General features: G+C 31.6%; 1 long non-coding RNA gene across 1 annotated transcript; it reads right to left on the bottom strand.

Moving 5' to 3' along the window:
- Positions 1-254: 254 nt before the first annotated feature.
- LOC146899947 (uncharacterized) lies at positions 255-2,122 on the bottom strand. Its single transcript, XR_015022334.1, has 3 exons — positions 1,820-2,122; positions 551-1,718; positions 255-449 (listed from the first exon to the last, which is right to left on the bottom strand). It is a non-coding gene; the product is annotated as an uncharacterized LOC146899947 (long non-coding RNA).
- Between the last annotated feature and the right edge of the window lie 6,121 nt (positions 2,123-8,243).

The raw sequence follows: 8,243 nt of genomic DNA, 5'->3' as shown, positions 1-8,243 counted from the left end.
TCAGTTGAGTTAGGCCTTACAAACCTTTCCAATATTTTTCTATAACCATATTAAATGTAGAATCAGAATAAACAATTAATTTTGATAATCATATATTGCATTTATGTATTAAAGTACCTTATTGTTATTTTATTTTCAATGACATTCTTTCTTTTGATATCTTTTATATACAAACTAAACTATTTGCATATAATAATAGTATTTGAAATAATAATAATAATAATAATAATAATATACGTTTCATCCATAGAATATAAACAAACTTTAAAGTAAATTATAAAAGTAAAAACATTATTACATACAAATAAAATTATATGCTTAGCGAGAACATAATTATTTTTAAAATGGATGTTCTATGTGTTTAAAATGGCGACAAACACCAAAAATGCATTCCGCGAAGTATTTTCTATGTTGTGGACAATCTGCTTTAGTTTTGCATGGACTGTCACCTAAGTTGTCAAATAAAAAAAAAAGAATATTACTAAAAGGTGACATAATATTGTGTAAAGAAAAACTAGAAAAATAAAAAATGGTGTGGAAAATAACTTACTTCTAACGTTAGGAAGATGTATAGAAAGAAAGATGATGAAAGCATAAACAAACAAGTGAACCAAATCCATATTTTTCCTCGTTTGCATGTTATAAAAACTGTTCTTTTTGATCATTTATAAGTAAAATTACCGTGCTTTGTTAACGCCAATTAAATAGTGTTTATCACTTTATAATTGCTAGAAGCAGTTTATTAAATTTTTAATTTAATACTAAATGTCTCTAATTAAAATGTAATGTTTATCCTCAATAACTCACTCAATTGGCCATTTAATCTTAGTAAACATCTCACTTAAAATTCTAGAGGATCATCAATATATATATATATATATATATATATATATATATATATATATATATATATATATATATATATATATATATATTACATTTTAGCTTTTCATAATAGATAGGAGACACAATTCAAAAGAGAACTAATGGTGATGAATTAAAAAAATTAATTAGTTAAATCAATAGCCCTAGAAGAGGTGACAACACATTATTTATAAATTAAAAGCACCGTAAGATCTTTTTTTTCCTACATTTTATATAAAAGTTAAATAAATCAAATGTGGAAATTGTATAAGTTGAGTGATAGCTCTATTACGAGTTCGAATATGAATATAAAAAAAAAATATATTCATCCTAATAATCTTAGCATTTTCAGTTGAGTTAGGCCTTACAAACCTTTCCAATATTTTTCTAGAACCATACTAAATGTAGAATCAGAAGACAATGATATATTGCATTTATGTATTAAAGTAGTTTATTATTATTATTATTATTATTTTTCAGTGACATTATTTCTTGTGGTATCTTTTATAAGCAAAGTTAACTATTTGCATATAATAATAATAATAATAATAATAATAATAATAATAATAATAATAATAATAATAATAATAATAATAATAATAATAATAATAATAATAATAAATAATACACGTTTCATCCATAGAATATAAACAAACATTAAAGTAAATTATAAAAGTAAAAACATTATTACGAACATTATTACATACAAATAAAACTACATGCTTAGAGGTAACATAATTATTTTTAAAATGGATGTTCTAAGGGTTTAAAACGGCAAGAAAAACCAAAAATCCATTCAGCAATGTATTTTTTATGTTGTGGACAATCAACTTTAGTTTTGCATGGAAAGTCACCTAAGTTGTCAAATAAGAAAAAAAGAATGTTACTAAAAGGTGACATAATATTGTGTAAAGAAAATCTAGAAAAATAAAAAATGGTGTGGAAAATAACATACTTCTAACCGGAGGAAGAGGTATAGAAAGAAAGACGATGAAAGCTTAAAAAAACATGTGAACCAAATCCATATTTTTCCTCGTATGCATGTAATAAAAACTATTCTTTTTGATCACTTATAAGTAAAATTTTCGTGCTTTGTTAGCGTCAATTAAATAATGTTTATCACATCGTAATTGCTAGAAGCCATTTATTAAATTTAAATTTAATATGAAATGTCTTATAATTAAAATTTCATGTTTATCTGCAACAACTCACTCAATTGACCATTTAACCTTAGTAAAGATCTCACTTAATATTCTAGACGATCATCAATATATATATATATATATATTACATTTTAGCTTTTCATAATAGATAGGGGACACAATTCAAAAGAGAACTAATGGTGATGAATTAAAAAATTAAATTATATATGTCAATACGTCACATAATTATTTTTTAATTAAACCTTATATATATATATATATATATATATATATATATATTACATTTTAGCTTTTCATAATAGATAGGGGACACAATTCAAAAGAGAACTAATGGTGATGAATTAAAAAAATAAATTAGTTAAATCATTAACCCTAGAAGAGGTGACAACACATTATTTATAAATTAAAAGCGCCATAAGATCATTTTTATTCCCACATTTTATATAAAAGTTAATACATATCAAATGTGGAAATTGCATGAGTTGAGTGACAACACTATTACGAGTTCGAATATGAATAACCAAGAAAAATATTCATCCTAATAATGTCAGCATTTTTAGTTGAGTTAGGCCTTACAAACCTTTCCAATATCTTTCTTGAACCATACTAAATGTAGAATCAGAAGATGATCATATATTGCATTTATGTATTAAAGTAGCTTATTATTATTATTTTTCAGTGACATTATTTCTTGTGATATCTTTTATATGCAAAGTTAACTATTTGCATATAATAATAGTAGTGGTAATAATAGTAGTAATAATAATAATAATAATAATAATAATAATAATAATAATAATAATAATAATAATAATAATAATAATAATAATAATAATAATAATACACGTTTCATCCATAAAATATAAACAAACTTTGAAGTAAATTATAAAAGTAAAAACATTAGTTGATATTGACCTAGCTGAAGAATTAACATACAGAGTCTTAGTTGAAAGAAAAAGATATGCTTTTTTTGTAGACTTTGAATATGAAAATCTCCCTGAGTTTTGTTCATATTGTAATATGGATGGGCATCATGTTAGCAAATGTAGAAGAGTGAAAAATGATGAAGAGGAAAAAAAAAAAAAAAAAAACAAGAAAATAAAATAAAATAAAAAGGAGGGCAACAAACCTGTTAAGGAGATTGACCCTAAGGAAAAAGATGATAAAGGTAAAGAAAAAGAGATTGAAGTGGTGAATTTAGAAGGTGAAAATGGAAACTTGCGGAACAATACTCAAGTTGCGGGACATAGCACAAAAAGAAACCAACAAAGCACATCAACAAGACAGGACACTCTTGAGGTTGTCCCAGCCCAAAGGGATGATGCATAGAAGTTTTGTGGAAAGTGATAAGGTAAATGAACATGGTCCAGAAAATTTCATCAGTAATGTTGATGATAGTTCATAGGACACTGAGTTTATTGATGCAACACAAAGAATTGATGAAGAGACCAATTCCACTGATCATGAGGAAACTCCAGACACTCTAGTTAGAATCCAGCAAGATATGGAGTTTCTTCACCACTCTTAGGTGAACTTAGTTGAGCAAGAACAAGAACAAGATGAGACAGACAGAAGACAAGAAGCAAAAAGAATTATTGACGAAACTCTCCAACTTGAAGACTAGTAAAACATACATGAATCATGTTTTGAATTGGTAACACACATAATAAAGAAGAAGAAGCAATCACCTGGAAACAAAAGAAACTATCCGATAAGATCAAGGATTGGAAACCAAAAACCCTTCAGATGAAGGGCCTTTTTTGGAACCTAAGGGGTTTGGCTAACTCCCCAATAAGGTTAACCTTAGAAAAATAAGCAACGAGAATTTTTTGGACGAAAGAACAATCCTTGTGGATTTGATACTCTACCTATCACTTTATTACTTGATGAAAATGACTGGTTCACTTGCCATAACCATAATTAACTACGAGAAATAGTTCTCATCAAGTTTTTGGCGCCGTTGCCTAAGATTGTTGATATTTTCAACTGAGCAATTTAAATTACTTATTTACTCTTTTTGTTATATATTTATGAGCTGCTATATACATAACACCATGAGGGATGAAAACTATCCCTTATTTGAATACGAACAAGCCCGATACGAATTAATGACTACACCAGTGTCTATGGTATTTACTATAGTTAATAAAAGTATCGAGGATTTAAGAGATGCTATTAAGAGAAGAAGCAATTAGGACTTTGAGGATATGGAATGTTTGAATAAAGAGATTTGTGAATTTCGCATCAGCATTGTGGAATCTTTCGAACAGAACAACAGTTAACTAAGTGTCAAGTCAAAAAGATTAAATTAAAGCAAACCAACAATCTCTCAAACTGAACAATCCGTTCCTCTTTAGTATATTCATCATATTTATAATGGCATACAGATGACTGAGAATGATACCTTTCATTCTATGGATGATAAGCCTTACACCTCTGTAAGGCCATTCTCAGTTATGACTATTAACATTAACCCCGTTTCTGATTTCTCTGATACTAACACCAATACGCAGAAGAGTAATCCTAATAAGAACCGGAAATATGTTCCTAATAATGGGTATCCCACTATGAAAGAGCATCATAATATTAGTAACCCTAATCTTCTTAAGAAAAATAAATTAGGGAAATTAATTATGGGAAACCATAGAAAAAAAAAAAGAAGTAAAAAAAACTAGTTTGCTAAACTTTGGCCAAGCTAGTGATCTTAAAGGAACTTTAATATAAAATCTTTTATATATTTTTTTTACTATAAATCTTTCTTAATATTTCTATTTATAAAAAAAAAAGTTGATTTTTTTCGAAAAAAATAATATAATGGCACGTGAGCAAAAACCCACGCGCGTGAAACCACACGCCAGGCCCATAACTAGTGCGTGAAAGAGCGTGTGGGCTGGCGGAAGAGTGTGGCTTCGGCCACAACTCTATAAATGCCCAATTTTCTTATTTTTCTGCACATTTATGCCTCTAAACCTCTTATCCAACTTACCCCAAACCCTCATTCTTTGGAAAACAACCTTTGGCTTAAAGTTTGTGATTCAAAGTACCCATTTTCATCTATTTTTCTCCTTCTTTTCACACAACTCATAAACCCTATTTCTCTTAACCCTTTTTCTTAAACCTCCATTGAAACACCACCATAATCTTTTTCTCCTTCGCCACACCACCATCTTTTCTCATCTTTTTCATTAACTATAACACCCATACTAAACGTACCTAGGAAGTTTAGCATGTGCATTAACTTGATACTGGATACATAAAAATTTACAACAATAATACATTGAATGAATAATATATACAACAATGAGCGTTCGTACAAACGAATATACTCTACTACTAGTCCAAAATGTAGAAATTACATCCTTGAAATCCCTGACATCCTGCAGCGGGTACGAACGATCGCTTGCTGAATTATCCATCCGGCTACGAGCTATCAAAACCATCCTGCTTATCTGAAACAAATAAGGATTGGGATGAGACATAATGTCTCAGTGAGTTATACCTAATCCTAGGCTATAGGTAACCTCGGGGGAAACCTACGGTCACCAAGTGTCTACAATACAACCTGGCGGTTGATTATGCGTGTGTGGTCATGCTCTCCTAGACAGTCGTGCATACTAGATCCGTCGTAGGTTCAACTTAACTTGTCATAGGTCTTTACTAACATCATATGTGTCATGGCGGTTAAGGGGAACCTAAGACCGCTATGCCAGGATACGCTAAACGCATCGAAGCCTAAACATAACATATTCACGACACGTTCCTAAATTGGACGATTAGGGAAACCTAGGATCGTCATTGGTATAACATTCACAGCTTGCTCTATTTGCATAAAACCGTATGTGTCTAACAACATATCATATCTTGACATACTTAGGGATTCATGCTACCATACTAGTTCTCGATGATCTACATCAAGGCTCTATTACACGACTTGTTCATGGCTAACATCATATCATAATTGTATTCATTCATTAAGTTAGAGGTTAGCGTTGAACAGCAACATTATCTGAGTTCATTTTACGGAGAGCCCCGGGGTGGAGTAAACCCGAGCACAATCCCTATCTAATCGATGAAAACCTATCTAAGGTACATCGGAACTCCCTCAGTGACGTGCAGGCCCCCCTTGCAGAGCTTATCCCGTTTCACCTAGCGGAAACCCCTCGAGATCCAACCTAGTGTGGATCACAAGAGACACGACACCTACGTCATTCATTAAAGTCTTGGTCTTAAACATTCATGAAAGGTTTCTAACCTATACATGCTTTCTCATTTACCTCGGATCCTTAATCGATCCAACTAGTGGTCAACTACATACTTACTCATTTACCACAGGTCCGTGAACTACCCATTTGGCGGTAAACTATCTACACAGTCGTAATCATTCTTAATGAAGAGATTAAATTGTCTATTCACGGCTTAACATGCGTGCATGGTCGTTCTAATTCATGTGTGAAGATAATACACTAATCACTCTACGTCTTAACATACATAGGACACGTGCATCGCATTCTAGTTCTCAATAAGCTATGTCGAGGCTCTACATTTATTCCCTTTCTTAATTCAGCTCTACCCGAGTAAATCGGCTTAAACTCTCTTATGCCATTCTTGATGCATATGTTAATTTTACCATAATTTTCATTCAAAGAATCGTTTGATGTTATGTACATGGATTAGATGTTGTTTAGGGGTTATATAGTTGTATAACATTGAAAGAAAGGCTTCGAAATGCACTACGGCCCCTTAACAGGCCAACAAGCCATAAAAAAGTGGGAGACGAGAACCAAATCGCTTATGGCATGTTGCTGTTATGGGGAAACTCGCTATAAGCGAGTTTTAGGCTTATGGCGAGTTTCTTCGAGTCTGTAGTGCAAATTTTGTATTTTTGACCCAAACATCATCCAATCTGATCCTGTAATGCATCATACATATCCAGCAACTTATATAAACATCATAAAACATATATCATGGCAATTTAACATATTAACAACAAGATTTGGCCAAAGGGGCATTTGGGTTCTAATACCCCCTATAACATAATTTCATGAATTCTCACAAGAAATTACACAACCCAAAGGTGGGTAACTAACTATAGAACTCACCTAAACCAGTTTCTTGCAATTCATTCAAGTTTCAAGCTCAAACCCTAGCTTTTGCTTCATCCATGATTCTTGTCTTTTCCAACCAATCCATGCTTTAATCCCTTCCTCCATTTGTTCTTGCTTGCTAAGCCACCATAATCCATGCTTGATCATATTAGGAGATGGTTTGGAAGATTTGATGGCTTAGAGAGGGAAGGATGGGGGCAGTTCTAGAGAGAAAGGAGGGGAGAAATTCTTTCTCTCAAACCTAGAGAGAGAAAGAGCAAGGAAAAATGAATATTTTGGGTCCAAACATGCCTATATACTCCTTGCGTGTGAATACCCAAAATGCCCTTGGTCTTAATCGTGTTTAGCTTGACACTGATACATAACCTCATGCTTAACTAATATCGTTTGATAAACATTCTCCGTCACTGATGGCTCAACCCGTATTCGTTTGACATTACTTATTAATATCTTCCGTCGTACTTAACATTCTTCATCACTTAACCTCTGATACATCCGATGGGTAAAATTCTTATTGCTGAAGAGCAGGATGTTACACTCTACCCCCCTTAAAAAAATTTATCCTCGAAATTTAGAGATCACTTAACATTTACCGAGTTCAAAGCATAGCATCTTGAAGTAATCCTTGTATTGTCGGAATTGATTCTCTCATAGTTTAGGCTTAACTTAAAACATCATGGTCATATCTTATTCTTGCGGAATGTTGAATTAGTTATCTCAGATCCATATCTTATCCGTTTAATGTGAACCATTCATATAAGTAACTTATCATTAACTGGAGCACTCAGGATTTGCCTTTTAACTGGAATCCTACCGGATTCCAGGTTTGCCCTACAGTGCTCGATTACATCTAAGACATCTTATCATGCATATACATAGTTCATACATAATCTTCCTTATTGTATCTTGAGACTCATGCCTCTTACTTACATTACTTATTGTGACGATTCTATGAATCTCTTATCTATTTTTATAGTCGTAAGAAATCTTCCTATCTCATTACAATCTCATCGCACCCGAATTCATGGGTAACGCTTATAACTTGACATAGAGAAACAAAAATCAATTATGCTGATACACTTGACATTCATTAACCAGTCTTAGTTTGCTT

This window comes from Medicago sativa, chromosome 8, assembly GCF_051527215.1.
Source record: "Medicago sativa cultivar Bolivia chromosome 8, Bolivia_mono, whole genome shotgun sequence".
NCBI classification, from domain to species: Eukaryota; Viridiplantae; Streptophyta; class Magnoliopsida; order Fabales; family Fabaceae; genus Medicago; species Medicago sativa.
The sequence above is the reverse complement of the archived record's forward strand: the minus strand, read 5'-3'. Positions and strand labels throughout refer to the sequence as shown.